This window comes from Mustelus asterias, chromosome 15 (assembly GCF_964213995.1).
Source record: "Mustelus asterias chromosome 15, sMusAst1.hap1.1, whole genome shotgun sequence".
NCBI classification, from domain to species: Eukaryota; Metazoa; Chordata; class Chondrichthyes; order Carcharhiniformes; family Triakidae; genus Mustelus; species Mustelus asterias.
The window spans coordinates 43,923,599-43,946,740 of NC_135815.1; the positions used below are offsets into that span (position 1 = coordinate 43,923,599).

The 23,142-nt window shown below is 42.4% G+C and overlaps 1 non-coding gene across 1 annotated transcript; it reads left to right on the top strand.

Moving 5' to 3' along the window:
* Positions 1-22,651: 22,651 nt before the first annotated feature.
* Positions 22,652-22,850, top strand: LOC144504959 (U2 spliceosomal RNA). Its single transcript, XR_013499739.1, has one exon. It is a non-coding gene; the product is annotated as a U2 spliceosomal RNA (small nuclear RNA).
* The last annotated feature ends 292 nt before the right edge of the window (positions 22,851-23,142 follow it).

The following is a 23,142-nucleotide window of genomic DNA, read 5'->3' on the forward strand; positions in this document are numbered from 1 at the left end:
AGAAGTTAGGGTCAGTGCTGTTGACAGTGAGGCCCTGAGCATTGAACTCAGGGTACTGGGCAGCAGAGCGAACAGTCACAGTAAGAGAGGAGAGTAGGATGTGGTTGAGAGTCAGATCCAGAGCAATAGTCAGGTAGGTGAAGGTTTGATGTTGGGGGAGTGCAATGTCACAGAAACAGACTACACTGGTGTCTCAGTTAACAGGAGGGGTCAGGGTCAGGATGGGGTAGTAACTGGTGTCAATTCTGCGGACTGGGAAGGCATGTGCGTTGTGATTGGGTCCAGGGTAAATGGGGGAGGTTCAAATGTGACAAATGGGAGAAGAATGGTGATATTGGGTGAGTGAAGTGCGATGGGGAAGGGTAGTGGAGTGAATGTAAAAATTAAACTGCATCATTTTTTGAGTAACAACAATGCATTGTATTTGAGGTAAAACTGCGATATCTCAAAGTGGGAGGAGAGTCTTTTTTAGGTGCGTGGAGTTCAAGATCAGCACTACTGGCCGACTAAAGGGACATCTTTATAATTGTGAGGCATCTGGAGTGCAACCATGCTCAGTTGTGTTCTCCTGTCTGGTGAAGCACACACGATAGCAAATTTGTTCTGGACTCATGGATCTCTTAAGATCGAGATCCCAGCACGATGTGGAGCTGCCCTTCATTCTGTGCCACTTGCCATTGGCTGCACTCAGAGACAGGGGGTGAGTGGGAGGTGGATGCCTCCAAGGGGCAGAAAACTCCAAACTCACATCCTTAATCCTCCTGGGTGAATGGTCGTGCCTGACAAGGGTTCATGTGACTTGTCTTTACATGCTGCCAATAGTCTCTCCAGAGAGTATTGAGGCTAGTGGAAGCAAGGTGAATAAAGTCTGAGGGAGGTTTCTTGCACGTGGACAAAGAACAATGTCACCCTGAGTGGTCATGAATCAACAGGAGGAACATCCATCTCTGGTCCTCCAGAACGTCCTTTGCCTGAAAGGAGTGGGGTTGGGTGCAATGTTGAGATGCAAGAAAGGCACAGGACTTAGCACTGGCTTGGTGGCTCTGAGATGAAGGCAAATCTATAAAGAACATGTTTACTACATTTATTACTTCCATTTATTCACAGATCCTCTGAGGCTTGGATGGTGTAGGCTTCTGACAACTTTGCCTTTTTACTGGCTCTCATCCAGATGAGGAGAAGGAGGGCCTGCTGCAGGTTGACACAGGGGCAGGAGGAACATGAGGGAGCAGGTCGGTTTAGCTCAGTTGGCAGGATGACTAGTTAGTGATGCAGAGTGATGCCAACATCACCTTTACAATGGTCTAAGGCAGGTACATACAGGAACTACTAAACACACCCACACAGTTCATGTAGAAATTACCCTTTTTGATCTAAAGTACATTTACAAACTCTGAACTCTTTCAGGACTCCCCTCTTCCCAGACAACATCCAATTCAATACATCTAGAATTAAAGGACAGCTTATAGTTACCACACTGAATATGATTGAGTAGTTATTCCGGGGGGCGTCTCTTCTTGGTTTAGCAAAGATATAGTTGTAATTGCCTCCACAAAGTTTTCTGCACTCTTGCTTCAGGTCTGCCAGCTAGAACTAGCTTACAGGCTACGAGATGGAAACTGTCTCCTTTATTCTGCGAAAGGTTGGCGTTATCCTTTGAAGGCTCTCTCTGTGTGTTTGCTGTCTGTCCCCCCAGCTCCTGTGGGTCTGAAAGATTAACGGATGTTGCCTCCCCTTGATGGTTTCAATCATCTAACGTGCTTTCACTTGTGTTTCCTATTAGGAGGACGATGTCAGTCTACAAGTGCCAATCTCGTTACTGGGACTCAAATCCTGTGACTGTTTGAAATGCTGGTGGCTTCTAAATTGTTAGTTTTGTCACGTATCATGTTGGGTGGGCCTTAATTAGCCAGCCAGTGTGAAATCATGTTGCAAACCCGGTGCTCTTGACAGGTGTAAAAGTTCAGGCCAGTGAGACAGCTATAATGCTTCTTGTGGTGTTGGCCATATCCATATGACTTCTTTTCTCCTAGTTTCTGTCTCATTCTCTGTTTTTTTCTGTTTCTCTTTCACTGCTGCCCCTGTATTGCTTGCACACATGTTGCACCGTGAACATACTTCATATCAATGTGCTAATTTTTCAAAGATTTAGGATATGCAGGAATGTCAAAGGCATCTGGGATGGAGCAGAAGACAGAATGGAGAAGTAATATTGCAGTGTGATTAATGGATAGCCCTTCTGATATTGCCTGCTTTAACACCACCAAAAATGGCCATGCCTTGATATTAAGAACCACAAGAAGCAAGGTTCTAATGTGTATATAAATCACAATGTTAAAATAATAGCCTGCTTGAACTATTGTGATTATTACATGTGAGCAGAGTCAGTGCTGATTGTGCAGCTGAACTGTCACGTACTGATCTAAATATTCCAGGAAGTACAGGAGATTTGCTGTTGTTATTTTCCCTTTGCCAACTGCCGCAGATTTGTTGATGATTTAATTACATTGCTCATTTAGCTGATGCTGGAAACATTTGCCATGGACATGAGTGGCAGGCAAGTGATAGTACCTTGCATCTGTGCGGAGATGTGTTAATGGCTGGCTGGCCTCCCATGTCACTCAAGGATAAATGCAATCTGGCACTGACTCCTACACCTGCCATGGCGGTGGACACTGGCTGCTTGGCCGGATTACATTGAAAGATGGGGGCCACACCTCTGACATGCTCCCAAGCTGTTCCTTAGGTGGGGTTGGGCAGGCTGAAATGGTGCTGCAGGCAGTTGGTGGACGATTGAATGTTCTTTTGCCTTTTCAGGAGAAGGAAATCCATAACTCGGTCGAACAGACATGGACAGGCAGTGGCACCCCAAGCTTAATGATCCTCACTCATGAGATGGATGACATGGAGCTGGAGTGCCACTGTGCATTTCATCCCACCACTTGTGGAGAGGCAGGGTCTCTTGTAAAGGTAAGAGTGCGGTGCAAAAGTGTGAAAGAGTCGGAGAGTATAAACATTGTAGTGCTGTCTCATCTGGAATGAAAACCTCAAAGCTGGAGTCCTCATTGATCTTCCAAAGAGGATGGCACCATGATGGAGTTCTCCATTGTCTCATCTGCCCACCTAGCTTGCACAGTGAGCATGCGATAATTGATACAACTGACATGTTATGTTCCTCCCCCTGGCTCTCCATCCTTGTCCAGGACCATGAGGAGTCACCCTTGACCCAGGAGCACCCGTCAGAAGCATTGCTTTGCACCCTCTCTCGGAACCAGGCACCAGCACAGATACAAGCAACCTGTTGGCATTAGATTTTTGGCTCCAATGGGAAGTGCACAATGGGGAGGGCAGAGTGTACTCACAGGAGGAGCTTGAGAAGGCACAGAGTGTCCGGGGTGAGGACTGCTGGAGTCCAAGGAACATCCGAAGCCTGAGGCAGATGATCAGCCTCTGGAGTTGTCCATCAGGTGGCAAATGCTGGATATCCAGCGGAATGTGACATCAGCAAACTCTCAAATAAACTGCAAGTGCTTGTGCTCCATGGGTCTTTTATCCCAGTAAGAAGTTTAACAACACCAGGTTGAAGTCCAACAGGTTTATTTGGTAGCAAAAGCCACACAAGCTTTCAGAGCCCCAAGCCCCCTCTTCAGGTGATTATCCCACCCTCAGATGACAATTTGATAAAAATGTGCTGCCGACCTGTCTGTTTTCCCTCTGTAATGAGCACAAACAGGCAATGTAAAATCACAGTCAGCTATTAAATGGCCTAATTGGCCCTTTAAGTGTCAGCAGGTGTGGTTCCAACTCACACAAACGTCTGCTGACCTCAACATTGGATGTGTGCGCAATGACATCAGGATGCACCCCTGACATCATTTCACACAATTTTAACCTGCGTTCAGGTCAGGCACTCACCCGACTTGAGAACATAAAATTCAGGCCACTATTCTCTCTGTCTGTATGAACTGGTATGAATCGGTGAGGGGATAGAAGACATAGGCAGAGAGAGTGAAAGAAACAGAATTTTGGGACTGAATTTCCATGTGAGCATCAGGATCCTGAAATTATAACTGTTTGCACGTCCCGAGCCCACGCTTGGCCTCAACATGCCTTCATTTGAGATTTTACATGGGACAGTCTCCAAATTGACCAGCACAGCATTTGCTGTCCAATTACGGATGGTACATGAGTGGTTATCACATGAGGGGGGAACCCAATGAGCAGCTGTGCTGCACTGGACATCTGGCAACCCTAAAAGGGAGAGGGGGACATTGGGTCGGGCAGCCCCATTAGGAGAGCAGGACACTGGAGAGATGGGTGTTGCAGGTACAGGCAGTGAGCAAGGATAGTGTCAAAATGAAAAGTGTTTTCAGATGTCTGGTCCTGATCTTGTTTAAGTAAAAGCCCAAGGATATTAGGATCATCAGCATGGAGAAGGGCCCTTGCAACTTCGTCAGTGGGTGTTTGAAAGGAATCGCCAAAGGCTCTGCTACTGAGAGCTTGTCTGCAAGCTGTCTCTAAGCTCCTCCTAGTGGAGGTTGTAAGACATTTCAGTCGGCCTGGGATAATGGCCTTTGAATGAGGCCTGCCTGGTTCTGCCTCTTTCTGACGAAGGAGCAGCGAGCGCTCCGAAAGCTAGTGGCTTTTGATACCAAATAAACCTGTTGGAATTTAACCTGGTGTTGTTAGACTTCCTACTGTGTTCACCCCAGTCCAACGCCGGCATCTCCGCATCATGGTTCTGTGGAGCCAGCACTGGCAGCTCAGCCCTGGAAAAGTTGACCAGGACATAGCATCTCCACATCATGACTACCATCGACACTGCAAACTGCTGGCTCCAAGTGGAGAGGATCTCCAAGAAGATGGCATCTCCACAAGTTGACCAGAGGCAGAACAGCATTGGGGAGTCAGACCCCCGGGTTTTCCACTGCTTGCGCTTCCCCTGTCTCCACAGGATCAGTAAAATTAGGCCCCCATAATGAGAAAAACAGAGAAATAGCTGGAGGCTGTTCATTTGCCATGAGTAATATTACACAGCAACATGAAATAGCATAGCCAAATTAACATGAGCAGTAACATGAGAGATCCACCAGCGTAGATTACAATTACCATTAGATGTCTGGCATTCCAAAATGTCACAATTTACATATTACAGATGTAAGAGCTAGAACTTCATAAACAATTTTCTAACCTCTAATTGACCTGAGGCATTCACAAACATCTCCAGAAGGATAATTCCAATAATTCAAGAAACAGGGCTGGCAAGCAATGCCAGGCTCCAAATTACTCAAATTTAATAAAAAGTACATTTGCTCTTTAATCACGAAAGAATGTTTACTGTATCTGGGATCCTGATGGCTAAAACCTCATTCTGGAAATTTCTAAACAGCAGCCAAACTGCATGCAGACAGTAGTCCACTAGTATACAACCATGTTGTAATGTTATTCTTTGTACTCCCTAAGTTTCTGGTCTTAATAAAATGCTATGTTAAATATAAGCAAAGTTATTCTGGTTTGCGGTTGTGACCCAGCCTTGCAGTCTATGAAAACGTAGCAATGGGAGAAATCTGACATGCAGATCATGGGAGATGGGAGAATCTGAAAAAGCGAAGAAAGCAATAAAATAAAAGGGAGAAAGGTGAAGAGGAAACAGATGATGGTTAAAACATCTAACCAGCAGTGAATCTGCCTCAGAAGACACAGACTTAAAAAGTTATGGCCAGAGTTTTACCATCCCGCCCGCCACGGGAATCAGAGCGGACAAGGGGTGGACCATGGAAAGATCTGTTGGCCTCAGGCAAGATTTTATGGGTTTCGGGACGAGTGAGGCCATAAAATCCTGTCCTATGTGGGTTTTTTTGTGCTTTTTTTAATATACTGTGAGTGAAGTAATATATCCATTGCAGTGAGAGATTCAGTCTTGCGAATTGAAAACGTTTCCATTTTTGTCACCTAGAGACATCATTAGTCACATGCTAGATGAAGTATAGCAAAACTCGATGCAGAGTGAAGGTTCTTTCAGTCTTCCCTAACAATGTGCTTGAACCCCAAACTCAAGGAAGCAACTTTTGATGCAACAATGTGAATTCTTCACCTTGTGTCAGCCCTTCTGAGTAAGATTTGCAAATCTTGCATTAGTTGATGCCGTGTTATAAATAGTTTGCTACTATTACCTCTCCCCTTATTTCAGTCTGAGTGAGGATCAGTCAAAATCATTTTAGAAAGAACCTGATACAGTCTAAATTAATTAATCAATCTAAAGTTAAAAAAATGATCATGATTGAATGGCGGAGCAGACTCGATGGACCAAGTGGCCTAATTCTGCCCCTATATCTTATGGTCTTATGATTTTATGACAATATGGAAGTAACGATACATAACCGCGTCCATTGCATTCCAAGGGAAAATTGTCAGAAACCACCTGAAACATGTGTAATCCCCTTGCCGTGGGTCACAATTGTTTACTAATTACTAACCGAGTAAACTCTACTAATTTAAGATCTCTTGATTTTAATTATATCAGTGAGCGTGACCCGCCACTGCCGATTGTTCCCAAGGTTAAGCCAAAACAAATATTGCTCTTGCATGGAGTTTTGTGAATATGTTTAAAAGAAATCACAAGAACAGAAATGCATATGATTAGTAGATTACATAAGTTACATCTGTAAACAGGTTCATGCATTGTAACCCCATTAGCAGAACGTTTAAGTTAATAAGGTTTCTAGCTGGCTTACCTTGTTAAATATGAGGGTTGGTTCATTGGAATTACTAAAATCAGAAACACAAGTTAATAATTTTCTGCTCCAACTCACGTTTCACAATTATGTATCTCCCATGGGTATATTTTGCAATTACAAACATTAGTTTTAAAGCATAACATTTAGACAGTGATCATTCTTATTTTTAACGTCGACCTTTAGAAATTAGTTTTCCAGTGTTTGCTTGTCCCATGAATCTACCTTAGTAAAATCAATTGCTGCAGCCAGTATCTGCTCTGCAAAGCGGCAGTAATGAGACTTTCTGGCATCTTCCCAAGTCCAGGAACAGCAGTGCCAATGTCATCAAGTAGCATCTTTATTGGTGAATATATTAATGCATAAGTGCTTTTGTGAAAGGCCAGCTGCAAACTGTACTCAGAACTTGGCTAGATTGGGAAAGGACTGCAAACACGAATACTTAAAATTCTTCCGGAGAATACAGAGAGTGCAGAATGACAGCCACTTCAGAGGATAAATACTACATCTATCTGTATTTTGAAAATGGTTCCGCGATGAGCCTTCAACGTTTTTTCTAAAATTCTCTTGTTTACAAATTGAATGAAGGTGATAGTCATTTAAAGTAAATGGATTAACAGTTCAATTAAAATAGCAGATAGAGGATTTCTATATGAACATATTAAGATAATAAATTGCACAGTATGATTTCCAAGCTTATGCAGTTTTATGTCTTCTGGGAACTATTTGGGTAATGACCACATTAAAAAAAAGGACAAACAGGAAGCAAATGTGAACATGTAAAAGCTCTGTGTGAAACAGAGCATAAAGACAAAATGAAACTCTTGACAAATCTTTGTTTCAACTATAGTTTTTCACATCCGGGCATCATTGGTGCCATACTTAGACCTAGCAGGGTGATACATAACTCTTCCCCAGCCCCTACTGTCAAGACCCATGAACATTCAATACTGGCAACCCAATTAAAGCTGTCAATCAATTTGAATCTATAACACAGAATAACCATAGTTATGATTCATTGATCATCGCTAGTAATGTTATACTGAGGCACTATAAGAAGACCGAGGTCTCATTTCTTCTCAAGGTTGCAATAAAATTTGACATTAACATTATTCTTCCAAGTTCTGGGCAGTCCCAATTCATCCTATGAACTGCAAGAACAGCATAAAACGATGGATGTAACACTTTCAGCTCTGATATCTTGTGGGAGATTGAGGATGGTGGGAAAATAAGGCTGGTGTAAGAATCATAGCAGTAAAGCTTACCTGACTTAGAAGGAGGTTAATTTTTACTTTTGCCCAGTTGATCCCTTGTTTATGGATGGAGGGTTATAGGTAGGTCTAGAAGGTAGGGATGTGTTCGGCACAACTTGTGGGCCGAAGGGCCTGTTTGTGCTGTAGTTTTTCTATGTTTCTATGTTTCTATATGCTGCCACTCCACCCTCCCCCCCACCTCGCTGAACCGCCTACTAACATTTTTTCTTCCTCAAGTTCAAGGAGTGCAGATATGAGTCCATCTGGCAAACTACTATTTTGGCTGAATATTACCGGATCTAATTTGACCACATCACCCTACTCTGTCAAAACAAGCTCCTGTTCCAAGATCATTCTGGATAGCAAAGATAACTCTCAGCTTTTTCTCATCCATCACCAACTTTCTTGTGTTAAAATCCAGGTCAGAAACTCCAAGGCGTTTATTCGGTCGTCCTAGACCATAAGTTTTGCACTTTCAACATATGATGTTCCACTCCATGTATGATTCAAGTGACCCTCTAAGAAGCTTTTATCATACAAAGATTAAGAATACAGTTGAACTATAATAAGAAAAGTCAGCCCTAATTTTAATCAATCATCAATTACTATAACATTATATAAACCTTAACAGTAAAATCTACTGTTCCAAGCTAAACAACCCCCATTCTAGGCTTAGCACAGAAAGCAAGTATGCTCATGTGATGCCTGGTTTTGCAGTTTTCCAACACCTGCTGTGGATTGCTCCTTTGGATGTTGAATTGAAAATGCTGAGGCCTTCTCAATCCTGGAACTTCCAGCACACCTTGAGACGCATAGAGATACTGCTTGCCTCTAGCTTCTAGCTGCACCTCACGGACAGCACAATTTTCACTCCAGAGAGAGACATAGGACACCATTTTCAGTCTGCAGTCCAAACAGCTTCTGACAAACTGAAACTAAAACCCTCAGATTTTCCTTGTGGAAAAACACTGTCACACGATACCACCTGGCGTTCAATCATTTGCAAATTAAACCTCAGGCAGCAATCCCAAGAATCATAAAACTCCAGGACACTGCATTAGGCACAGATTAAAAATAAACATTGCTTCAATTATCCTGTTTCAGCAACAATAAAAGATATTGGTACAAACAGTACGGTAACAAAACAATAAGGCCAAGCCAGTTTTAAAAAAATCAGAGAAACATGATTAAAATATATTTCTTAAAGGCACAGTATCGTCACACTTGAAATCTACTCTGAATTTAATAGCAAAGTGTGAGGAACTCATCAATGTCATTGGCATTAAAAAAAATTAAGGCTATTCAGCTTCTTCTTCTTTGGTTTCAATTTTACCAGCTGTCAGTTGATGGACTGAGAGTTGAAGAACCCATAAAATAGGAGGGAAATGCAGGGTGCAGGATGGCTATTGTTTTTCCACTGCCATGCCATTTTAATGTTGGTAGGAAAGTGGAGGAAAGACCTGCCCAGGGGCCAATTTAGCCACTTAACTAACCAATTAAATACTTTCTCTCACCACTTCTGACATTTTACCAGTGCTACATAGACTTTATATTCCATGGGCAGACCAATTGGTGAATCCTGGAAGACTCCCTATAGACTTTGAGTGGGGATCATCCTGATCAGTTACGCTGTGCTTTAGGGAGGAATCCCCTTCCCCGACAGTAATGGTTGTCCAGTAGCAACAACCGCCTGCATGCAATAACCTGTCCCCCTGTCAGGGCCTGCATAACTATCTCTGCTACCCCAGACCTCACTGGTTGTGAGGGTGGCCTGTTCATTTGCACGTTGGATCTTCTCTTCTCAGTAGAATTCCAGCAGGGAGCACGCTCCCAATTATGCTGCTGAGGATTAGAGTTAAAATGAGGTTGGAAGATTAGCCAAGCTTTAGCTAGAGGGAGAAGTCTCCAGGAAAACTATCACTGTGAAAGATAGTTCCGGGGGTAAAATTCCCAGGCTAGGAAAGAAAAAGATTAGAACTGAACTCTTGGGAACTAAGAATCGAGGATTGGAACAAATGCTCCTCTGACGTTATAGGAGATGCATTCTGCAACCTCACCAACACCCCACCCCCATACCCCTCAAACATGCTGCTCCAATTCCAACCCTAGGGACTTACTTGAAGCTGTTGCTTGTGAAGTAGAGGAGCTGAAATTGATGTGCAAACAGATAGCAAAAGTTTCTACAAATATATAAAACGAAAAAGAATGGCTAAAATAAACATTGGTCCTTTAGAGGATGATAAGGGGGATGCAATAACTGGAAATGAGAAAATGGCTGAGGCATTGAACAGGTATTTTGTGTCGGTCTTCACAGTGGAAGACACAAATAGCATGCCACAAATTGATGACAGGAAGGCTATGGCAGGTGAGGACCGAGAAACTATTATCATGAAAGAGTAGTGTTGGGCAAGTTAATGGGGCTGAAGGTAGACAAGTCTCCTGGTCCTGATGGAATGCATCCCAGGGTACGAAAAGAGATGGCGGGTGAAATAGCAAATGCACGATTGGTAATTTACCAAAATTCGCTGGACTCGGGTGGTTCCCCCAGATTGGAAAACAGCAAATGTGACACCACTGTTTAAAAAAGGAGGTAGACAAAAGGCGGGTAACTATAGGCCGGTTAGCTTAACTTCTGTAGTAGGGAAAATGCTTGAATCTATCATCAAGGAAGAAATAGCGGGACATCTGGATATAAATTGTCCCATTGGTAAGACGCCGCATGGGTTCATGAAGGGAAGGTCATGTTCGACTAATTTGGTGGAATTCTTTGAGAACATTACATGTGCAGTGGACAATGGGGAACCTGTGGATGTGGTGTATCTGGATTTCCAGAAAGCATTTGACAAGGTGCCGCACCAAAGACTGCTACCTAAGATAAAGGTGCACGGTGTTACGGATAGTGTATTAGCATGGATGGAGGATTGGTTAACTAACAGAAAGCAAAGAGTGGGGGTAAATGGGTGTTTTTCTCGTTGGCGATCAGTGACTAGTGGTGTGCCTCAGGGATCAGTGTTGGGACCGCAATTGTTTACGATTTACATTGATGATTTGGAGTTGGGGACCAAGTGTAGTGTGTCAAAATTCGCAGATGACACTAAGATGAATGGCAGAGCAAAGTGTGCAGAGGATGTTGAAAGTCTGCAAAGGGATATAGATAGTCTAAGTGAGTGGGCGATTGTCTGGCAGATGGAGTACAATGTTGCTAAATGTGAGGTCATCCATTTTGGTAGTAAAACTGCAAAATGGACTTTTATTTAAATGGTAAAAAATTGCAGCATGCTGGTATGCAGAGGGACCTGGGTGTCCTTGTGCAAGAATCACAAGGAGTTGGTTTTCAGGTGCAGCAGGTAATTAAGAAGGCAAATGGAATTCTGTCCTTCATTGCTAGAGGGATGGAGTTTAAAAACAGCGACGTTATGTTGCAGCTATATAAGGTGCTGGTGAGGCCACACCCTGAGTACTGTGTACAGTTTTGGTCTCCTTACTTGAGAAAGGATATACTGGCACTGGAGAGGGTGCAGAGGAGATTCACTAGGTTGATTCCGGAGTTGAGAGGGTTGGCTTATGAGGAGAGACTGAGTAGACTGGGGCTATACTCATTGGAATTCAGAAGAATGAGGGGAGATCTTATAGAAACATATAAGATTATGAAGGGAATAACTAAGATAGAAGCAGGGAAGTTGTTTTCACTGGCGGGTGAAACTAGAACTAGGGGGCATAGCCTCAAAATAAGGGGAAGCAGATTTAGGACTGAGTTGAGGAGGAACATCTTCAAACAAAGGGTTGTGAATCTGTGGAATTCCCTGCCTAGTAAAGCAGTTGAGGCTACCTCATTGAATGTTTTTAAGGCAAGGATAGATAAAGTTTTGAACAGTAAAGGAATTAAGGGTTATGATGAGCGGGCGGGTAAGTGGAGCTGAGTCCACGAAAAGATCAGCCATGATCTTATTGAATGGCGGAGCAGGCTCGAGGGACCAAATGGCCTACTCCTGCTCCTAGTTCTTATGTTCTTGTGTTTTTCCTCTGGCAAGCTGATTATGGAGATGTAACCAGAGATGGCAGCTCACACAAATCCTGCTTATGAGACCCAAGTACTAATTCCCTCCAATCCCCAAACCTTTCAATCCAAGTGCATGCTATTCACAGAGAGCTGAGTGAGGGCCCAAAAGTAGGTATCACATTGATAATATTGTAGAGAGAATTGTGTTCCTCAGGACTTTTCATTCAGTGAATGGGACTTATTGATCTCTGCAGACAAATCCACAAATGTATCCCCAGTAAACAAAGTCCCGCATCATAAATTGTCCTGATAATGTCAGCCTAAAGCTGTCAGTAAACTGCTAATTATAAGCGACTGCAGAAAAATGCTTTGCATCTGTATCATATCAATGTCTATAATCTCAACATTAAATGGATCAGGTCATTGAGAACATCATTGCAGTACAAGAATTTAGAATGAGGCTGTTGCTGGCAGTGACCATGAATTGGTTATGAGCAAACTGAAATTCTCTAAAACTCCGTAATAAACCGCAATCAACAAATCAGCTTCCAGGTTAACAAATACATATTAGAATGGATCTCCTTCTGGATTCTGCTCTTGAGAAGAGATACTGTTCCCTAAAAAAAGCCACAAGTTAGACCATAACTAGAATACTGTGAACTGTTTTAGTCCCCTTATCTAAGGAAAAATATATCGACATTGGAGGCAGTCCAGTGAAGTTTCACTACATTGATTCCGGGTATGGAAGGATTCTCTTATGAGGAAAGATTGAATAGGTTGGGACTGTACTCATTGGAGTTTAGAAGAATGAGAGGAGACCTTATTGAACCATTTGGGATTCTCAGGTGGCTTGACAGGGTAGATGCTGGTTGTTTCCCCTTGTAGAGAGTCTAGCACAAGAAGGCATAATCGCAGAGTAAGGGGCCATCCATTTTAGACAGAGATGAGGAGGAATTTCTTCTCTCAGAGGTAGCGAATCTTATGGAATTCTTCACCATAGAGGCTGGGTCGTTAAGTTTGTTCAACGCTGAGGCAAACAGATTTTTAATAAGGGAATCTAAGGTTATGGAGAAAAAGCGGGTAAGTGGAGTTGAAGATTACCATTTCAGTTCAGTCACGATCTCCTTGAATGGTGGGGCAGACTCAATGGGCCGAGTGGCCTCCTACGTCTTATGATCTTTTGGTAAATGACCCATCCATTGTTGTTCATTGGGTCAGTTAAATGACCCAGGTGCTCATCAACAGGCTCACATTTACTGGTAGGACTTAGGGCTTTGAAATGGAGAAAGGAGAGTGGGCAACTGTAGCTTGAAATCCATCGTGGTCGGACCCCTTGGGTTGTTCAAAAACAGTAACCACAAGGTTTTCTTGGTGATTCCAAACCTAATGTCCCCAAGGACTTATTTTTAGGTGCTGCCTGTTGCCTGACTGGTGCAAGGCCCAACACCTTCTTTTCAAAATAGGCAACCCACTTGTGATAATGGAGGAAAATAAGTAGAAGGCCAGAATGATCCCTGAAATCAATGGAAATAAAAATCAGAAAAGATACATTCATTCGTGGGATGTGAGCATCACTAGCTGGGCCTGCATTTGTTGCCTATCCCTAATTTACTTTGAACTGAATGGCTCGCTAGGCCATTGCAGAGGGTGGTTAAGAGTCAACCACGTTGCCATGAATTTGGAGTCACATGTAGGCCAGACCAGTTAAGGGCGGCAGTTTTCCTTCCTAGAAGGACATTAGTGAACCAGATTTTTTTTTTGATGACAATGGACAATGGTTTCATGGTCTTCATTAGAATTGCAGATTTTGATTGAATTCAAATTCCACCATCTGCCATGGTTGGACTCAAACCCCAGGTCTCTGGATTACAGTGACAATACCACTGTGCCACCATCTCCCCAAAATGGAGGCCAAATTGATAATGTCCATTATCCACTGTCACACAAAGATGAACTTATCCCCACCCTACACCCCCACACAATGGTGGCAAAGCTAAGCTCTTGAGTTGTAATGTCCAGAAAGAAACATGTTCAATAACATCTGTGTCCAGCTTTGGTGAATCAGCAGCAAAACATCTGTTTTATCATACAATACCTCTACAAAGAAACCTGTGCTTTGAAAATAAAATGCAGCCAACATAGAACAAAATGTGTTTAATTTTTTTATTTCAAAGGGGGAATATTGAGCCACAGGGGGAAAAAAATGGATTATCTTTAATGTGGCTGTGTTGATCATGTTAACTGGATTGCAACTAAACAAATAAAAACATTAGACTATTGTAGTAGTTGTCTACATTGCTAACCCATTCCATTCTCACCACAATGCTCTTACTATGGTCCTGTCTTTGCCAAAAGACTATTGGATTCAGGTTCCTAACTCTTCTATATTATTCTCAGTTCCATCTGGTATAATATAGTACAGGCAAAGCTTGGGTGCTCAGAACTCTGTTATAATCAAACTTTCAAAATGTTTGTACCAGAAAAGTTACAGGACAGAGGAAGTTGCTGAATATCTAATATGAACTCCATAGATTAAAATAGCACATTGATCAATGACTTACTCTCAAAAACAGATCCACGTTGCATCATTCTGCCATTAGTTTTATGAAAGTAATGGCTCACTGTTTGCCTCATGATTGAAAAGCATTGAGCAGCATGAAGTTGCTGCAGTGGGCTAGGAGTTTTGGCTTTGGGAGTTATCGGTCATCTTGGAACAAATTTCATGCAAATTTTCACTAACTTGCATTTCTTTGCTCAAACACTGACTCCTGGGCAACCTCACAGTATGACTTCCGCTAGCCCGAGAAACAACCGCTCATCATTACTCTCTGTTTTCTGTCACTCAAACAACTTCATAATCATGTACGCCATTTCATTCCATGGGCTCCAGATTTTCTGGAACTTTCTGAAAGCCAGAAGGTTCACATCAACCTCATTAGCCTTACTCTCATCAACCTTCCTCAGCATTGTCTCTGCTTTCTAAATCAGTCAATTGTTAATGGGTTGGCTATAGTGAATGGTTATTCACCTTTGAAAATTTTCACTCAAGAACTAAGCAGCTGGAAACAATGTTGCAGCGGTACTCAGGCAGGATAGATTAGGGAGCTTGTCGACAGAGGCCCTGTGGGTGGAGCTGAGAAATAGGAAAGGTATGACCACATTAATGGGGTTGTATTATAGACCACCCAAAAGTCAGCAAGAATTGGAGGAGCAAATCAGCAGAGAGATAGCTGACAACTGCAAGAAACACAAAGTTGTGATAGTAGGGCATTTTAATTTTCCACATATAGATTGGGACTCGCATACTGTTAAAGGTTTAGACGGGGTAGAGTTTGTAAAATGTATTCAGGAAAATTTTCTACATCAGTATATAGAGGTGCCAACCAGAGAGGATGCGATATTGGATCTCCTATTGGGAAATGAGTTAGGGCAGGTGATGGATGTGAGTGTGAGGGAACACTTTGGATCCAGTGATCATAATGCCATTAGTTTCAACCTGATCATGGATAAGGATAGATCTGGTCCTCGGGTTGAAGTTCTGAACTGGAAAAAGGCCAAATTTGATGAAATGAGAAGGGATCTGGGAAGTGTGGATTGGCACAGGCTGTTCTCTGGTAAGGATGTAAATGGAAAGTGGGAGGCCTTCAAAGGAGAAATTTTGAGAGTGCAGAGTTTGTATGTTCCTGTCAGGATTAAAGGCAAAGTAAATAGGAATAAGGAACCTTGGGTCTCGAGGGAGATTGTAACACTGATTAAGAGGAAGAGAGAGTTGTATGAAATGTACAGGCAGCAAGGAACAGATCAGATGCTCGAGGAGTATAAAAAGTGCAAGAAGCTACTTAAGAGGGAAATCAGGAGGGCTAAAAGAAGACATGAGGTTGCTTTGGCAGACAGAGTGAAGGAAAATCCAAAGAGCTTCTATAGGTATGTTAGGAGCAAAAGGATAGTGAGGGATAAAATTGGTTCTCTTGAAGACCAGAGTGGTAGACTGTGTAAGAGCATCTCCACATCATGCACACCACTAGTCACAGGCCTCCACTCAGAGAAGCAATCCTCCACAACCACTCTCTGGCTTTTTCCATTGAGCCAGTGTCTAATCCAATTTACTACCTCCCCATGTATACCCAGTGACTGAACCTTCTTAACTAACCTCCCATGAGGGACCTTGTCAAAGGCCTTGCTGAAATCCAGGTAGACAACATCCACCGCCTTCCCTTCATCCACTTTCCTGGTAACCTCCTCGAAAAACTCTAATAGATCAGTCAAACATGACCTACCACACACAAAGCCATGTTGACTCTCCCTAATAAGTCCCTGACTATCCAAATATTTGTAGATCCTAAAGAGATGGGGGAGATACTAAATGATTTTTTTGCATCCGTATTTACTGAGGAAATGGGCATGGAGTCTACGGAAATAGGGCAAACAGGTAGGGAGGTCATGGAACCTTTACAGATTAAAGGGGAGGAGGTGCTTGCTGTCTTGAGGCAAATCAGAGTGGATAAATCCCCAGGACCAGACAGGGTATTCCCACGGACCTTGAGGGAAGCTAGTGTTGAAATTGCAGGGGCCCTGGCAGACATATTTAAAATGTCAGTATTCACGGGGGAGGTGCCGGATGATTGGAGGGTGGCTCATGTTGTTCCGTTGTTTAAAAAAGGTTCCAAAAGAAATCCGGGAAATTATAGGCCAGTAAGTTTGACGTCAGTGGTGGGCACATTATTGGAAGGTGTGATAAGGGATAGGATCTACAAATATTTGGATAGTCAGGGACTTATTAGGGAGAGTCAACATGGCTTTGTGTGTGGTAGGTCATGTTTGACTGATCTATTAGAGTTTTTCGAGGAGGTTACCAGGAAAGTGGATGAAGGGAAGGCGGTGGATGTTGTCTACCTGGATTTCAGCAAGGCCTTTGACAAGGTCCCTCATGGGAGGTTAGTTAGGAAGGTTCAGTCGCTGGGTATACATGGGGAGGTAGTAAATTGGATTAGACACTGGCTCAATGGAAGAAGCCAGAGAGTGGTTGTGGAGGATTGCTTCTCTGAGTGGAGGCCTGTGACTAGTGGTGTGCATGATGTGGAGATGCTCCTAACATACATTTCCACTCCATCTGACGAAGGAGCAGCGCTCCGAAAGCTAATGGTATTTGCCACCAAATAAACCTGTTGGACTTTAACCTGGTGTTGTTAAAACTCTTAAATGGAATTTAACGCAGACAAGTGTGAGATATTGCACTTTGGAAGGACAAACAAAAGTAGAACGTACAGGGTAAATGGTAGGACTCTGAAGAGTGCAGTTGAACAGAGGGATCTGGGAATACAAGTACAGAATTCCCTGAAAGTGATGTCACAGGTGGATAGGGTCGTAAAGAGTGCCTTTTGGTACATTGGCCTTTATAAATCGGAGTATCAGGTATAAAAGTTGGAGTGTTATGGTAAGGTTATATACGGCATTGGTGAGGCCGAATTTAGAGTATTGTGTACAGTTTTGGTCACCTCGTTACAGGAAGGATGTAAATAAGGTTGAAAGAGTGCAGAGAAGGTTCATAAGGATGTTGCCGGGACTTGAGAAGCTGAGTTACAGAGAGAGATTGAATAGGTTGGGACTTTATTCCCTGGAGCGTAGAAGAATGAGGGGAGATTTGATAGAGGTGTATAAGATTTTGATGGGTATAGATAGAGTGAATGCAAGCAGGCTTTTTCCACTGAGGCTAGGGGAGAAAAAAACCAGAGGGCATGGGTTAAGGGTGAAAGGAGAAAAGTTTAAATGGAATATTAGGGGGGACTTCTTCACGCAGAGAGTGGTGGGAGTGTGGAATGAGCTGCCGGATAAAGTGGTAAATGTGGGGTCACTTTTAACATTTAAGAAAAACTTGGATGGGTTCATGGATGAGAGGGGTGTGGACGGATATGGTCCAAGTGCAGCTCAGTGGGACTAGGCAAAAAATGGTTCGGCACAGACAAGAAGGGCCAAAAGGCCTGTTTCTGAGCTGTAATTTTCTATGGTTCCATGGTCCACAGAGACAGTGACCCAAGCCGGGATTTGAACCTGGGATCCTGGCACTGTGAGTCAGCAGTGCTAACCATTGTGTCACCGTGCCGCCCAATAGTCTAACACCCCAGGGCATTATAATAGTGAGTTCTAGGAAAGCGAACTAAGTGTTGTTCCAGCACAAGTGAGATAGACCAAGGAGAGGTGGAAGTCAAAGAACAGCCAGCCACTACCTGGGTCCAAGGAGTTGCTCTGCCACACAGGCCATAGATCAGAACATTATTGGATCTGCCTTCAGAAGGGAGATGATAATTGAGCCTTTATGACATTTGCTGATCCTGCACAGAACATACAATAAGGGTCTTTAGCGAAATGATAGTACTGCAGGCTTGATGAAGTATAAGAAAAGCCTTGAGATAGCACAGACTATGATTGAAGTATTCAAAACTATGAAAGGATGGACAGGGTAATTATAAACAGATTGTTTCCATTGGTTGAAGGATGCAAGTCGAGGGAATATGCATATGTAGATACAAGCTTATTTGGATGTCAGGTAGTACTTGAGTTGTGGTCTTAAAGGAATAGGACAGGTTAAACTCAACCATATTTTATGAAATGGATGTCACATCTACATTGCAGACTAGCTGTGAGAATACTGCAGGAGATCCACGAATATTTATGAAATGTACAAACAAATAATAAATATGTTGAAGAAATTGAATTAGAAGGGCTAAATTATATTATGTCAATCAAAAACGTTAATTTCAATAGCACTACCCTGGCAGCCTGCCTTGCTATGGCTATTGCTCAGAAGCTGGTTATTGTCCAAGACTCTGTCCATTATTTCACTAATAACGCTTAAAATATTTAGCTGGTTTTTGCATTTTGGCTGAGTATATATACTCTGATTGGCTGCAGTATTGTCATGGTTGAATTTTATCCCAGTAACATAATGGGGATAGTGTTTTAAATGAACATCAATTTAAATTAAAAGCGAAAGATGTATTCTCATTCTTCATAGGCTCTTAGCTTTTATAGACGTATTTTAATAAACTAATGGTCATAACTGAGATTCAGCAGCCGTCAGTTTCTCCGTAAAACCTTTTCTAGTTTGGTAAGAGTAACACTCTGCATTACAATACTACACTATGGTGATCAACCGACCAATCTCTACAACAGCTAAATGTTTTCCTGGGCTTACCTGTTCAAGATCAATGCTTTTAATATCTGAACTTCATGTCCAATGTGTGACTGTGCCAGTGTATCTTAGATTATAACATAATGCACCATTATCATCTAAGCTGTTCAGAATTATATACCCATGGCTAAATCAAGGTAACAAATTATGTTCTTACAAAAATTTATGAAAGCAATTTTAATGTCTTCTGATTTATGAACATTTACATTTAAGATATATATCTAAATATTTTGTTCAGGACAACTTTGTCGGGAATAAATGGATTCTGTTATCTGCATTGTCAATCATTTGAATTGATTGCATTGCTTTTTGCTCTAAGCTGTGCTAAAACTAATTTGCTTTTTGACTACATTATGCTCTACTACAAGTTGGTTCATACTGTAGAAACTGCATATTTTGATTTCATTACTCACCCATTGCCTAAGAGAACAGATACATGAGCTATAGACATTCCGACTGATAAGTCATTCTGAATAGGACTAAATGTAGAACTGTAGATTTATAGTGAGTGATTCCTGTGACTCTGTCAAATGGAAGATTGTATTAATTTGTGTGTGAGCCGTAGCTCAGCTCATAACACTCTCAAACTGAATCACAAGGTTCAAATTTGCAAATTCAAATCCCACTCCAAGACCCGGGCACAGAAATCAAGGCACGCCACTGCAGTACTGAGGGAGCACTGTATAATCGGAGGTGCTGTCCTTGGATGTTTCATCACCCAGGCCTTATCTGCTTGCTTGGGTGGATGTAAAATACCCTATAGCGCAATTTTGAAGAAGAGTAGGGGAGCTATCACTGGTTCCCGAATCAATATTTAGCCTTCAATCATGGGTGGGATCTTGAGCCCACACTCTCCATCTGCAAGATCGTCGGCTGGAACTGAAGATCTGGCAAAACCCGAAAACCGTGAATCTTGCCGGCGAGATCGCAACCTCTGATTTTTGCCACCCTTCACCGGTGATGCAATCAGATTCATGCCCATAATGTATAAGAACCTGATATTCATATATTTAAATGCATTTAAATGTATTTAAAGACTCTCCTTGGCCAGATTCCCCCCCTCACGAGATTTTCAAACCTCACGAACACCATCGGCGAGGTTTGCACCAGGTTCATCCAGGCGTGAATCTGTCGAGGAAATCCCTGGGGGCATAAAGGTCAGTATAGTCCCTGAGGGAGAGGAACAGGAGCAGTCAGTGCCCTGGCAATGACCGCTGGCACAGCTCATGACACTGCCACTGGCACGGTTGGCACTGCCAGGTACGCACTGCCAGTTAGATGAACACACAGAGCAAGGCAACGATTGCCTTCCTCATTTCAATCAGTTAACTTGTATGCATAATAGCATAACAAACAGATAAGTAGACCATCATATGAACTTGTTCAGAATAGTGCCTTTTAATTTTGTTCTACAGATTGGCCTGTATCCTCCAGCTCCCTACAATCTGTTGTTTTGCATTCTTCAGCCTGCCTAGCATTCTATTTCAAAAAGTCTTTCTCATACAGCCAATGGTGCAACCTTCACCATCTCATTTTACAGACAGATGGTAGACTTTCATACACAAAGGATTGAATTAATTAGCATTGCCAGGGACCTGGGTTCACTTCCGGACTCGGGTCACTGTCTGTGTGGAGTTTGCAGGTTCTCCCCAAATCTGCGTGGGTTTCCTTCGGCTGCTCTGGTGGGGCATGGAAATAGGGCCTGGGTGGGACTGTTGTCGGTGCAGGCTCAATGGGCTGAATGGTCTCCTTCTGTACTGTAGGGATTTTATGATTCTATTAATTGCTTTTTGATTACACCAAGAAGGCTAAAATATTGTTTTGTCTCTAATGAAAGGATACAGGATAGGTTCCTCTACAAGCATGTGCGCTGACTGGCCCAATTATCTGATATTCATTCTGGTCAGCCGACCACGTGTCTCCCTCAATGTCAACAAAATGAAGGAGATCGTCATCGACTTCAGAAAGTGTAGAGTAGATGCCCCTGTCTACATCAACAGAGACGAAATAGAAATGGTCAAGAGCTTCAAGTTTTTAGGTGTCCAGATCACCAACCATGGTCCCCCCCATGCCGACATTGTAGTTAAGAAAGCCCACCAACGCCTCTACTTTCTCAGAAGACTAAGGAAATTTGGCATGTCAGCTACGACTCTCACCAATTTTTACAGATGCACCATAGAAAGCATTCTTTCTGGTTATATCACAGTTTGGAATGGCTCCTGCTCTGCCCAAGACCACAAGAAACTACAAAAAGTCGTGAATGTAGCCCAATCCATCACGCAAACCAGCCTCCCATCCATTGACTCTGTCTACGCTTCCCGCTGCCTCGGCAAAGCAGCCAGCATAATTAAGGACCCCACACACCCCGGATATTCTCTCTTCCTCTCTTCCACCTTCTTCCTTCGGGAAAAAGATACAAAAGTCTGAGGTCACGTACCAACCAACATAAGACCAGCTTCTTCCCTGCTGCCAAAAGACTTTTGACTAGACCTACCCTGCATTAATCAGATCTTTCTCTACACCCTAGCTATGACTGTAACACTACATTCTGCGCTCTCTCGTTTCCTTCTCTATGGACGGTATGCCTTTTCTGTATAGCGCGAAAGAAACAATACTTTTCACTGTATGCTCATACATGTGACAATAATAAATCAAATCAAATCAAATCAAGGGTGTAAACCCAAGAAAATATCCTCTATTCTGCATAGAACTAAAATGTACTTATTTGTACCAGCTTTGGAATCAGGGAAAATGAAGCACTTGGGAAATGCACACTTGCATCAGGCTCACGTCTACATAAAAATGGTATAATTACATTTCATTTCAAATATCCTGTTCATATGTATCATCTTCAAGTAAATTATTGAGCATGAACATTACAAGAGTATCTGTTTTTATGATTAAATGGTGATGGAAGCAAGCATATTAGATAAGCAACGGAAAGGGATCATTGCTCAAAACATGGTCAAAGCATTTTGCTCAGCCAAGCCCCAGGAAGCGATGATTCATTCGTGTATACTGCAATATTGAAATGAGTGCCTGAGTTGGAGCATGCCAATTCTTTATCACTCATAGTCTGACATGAATGCATTAGGTCACAATATACCAGAGAGAGCAACCTCAGGTTCATAAATGATGCTTCTCATGTTCCAGCAAAAGAATACCTTCAGGCAAGGTAATTTTATGTTGGAATTGAGATATTTACACAAAATGACTAATGCACTCTGCAATTCATAAGCAGGGTCTAGTGTTTGCCTTTGGCCTGAATGCTGATGCAATGTCCTATTGTGCTGAAGAAACTCATTTATTCTGAATAGCTGCATTAGGATTTTTGCACTATGTGATTGGGTATGGTTAACTTTGCTTTTCTGACATAAATGTAAGGCATAAATATTTCCCTCGCTCGTTCAGACATTGTGGCCATATGAACCGTGCCCACTGTGGGGTTGAGATTGTGAAAGTTATATACTTCGATGTCGCTTCTCAGCCTTTTGGCTAAGATCAAGTGTAGTATTGACATGCTGTACTTGGTTGAAGTCATTAGGTTACATTTTAGCTTCATTTAAAGCAATTTTTAAAAGCAGCATCTCGGCCTTTTGGCTAAGATGCAAATGAGACCAAGCCTTGGAGGAGGAGCTATGCCTACTCCAATCGGCTTGGATCATGTAGATCAAGCCCAAGACAGGAGGTGAGAGCCGTGTCTTGTCAGCTTGGATCGGGAATGTCTCAACTTGTTGAGACTCTGAATTGGACTTGATTTGATTGAATTGGAATTAAAAAATTTTAAAAGTTATATACTTCGATGTTAGACATTGCAACACAATTTATACAAATTATATACTTATTGGTAAGCATGAATCAAATACCCAAAAGATTGTAATTCAAATGCAGCATATGGTAATATTTAATGAACTTTTTTCAATTTTTTTTGTATAAATTTATTTTATTTTGGATGATAACAATTAT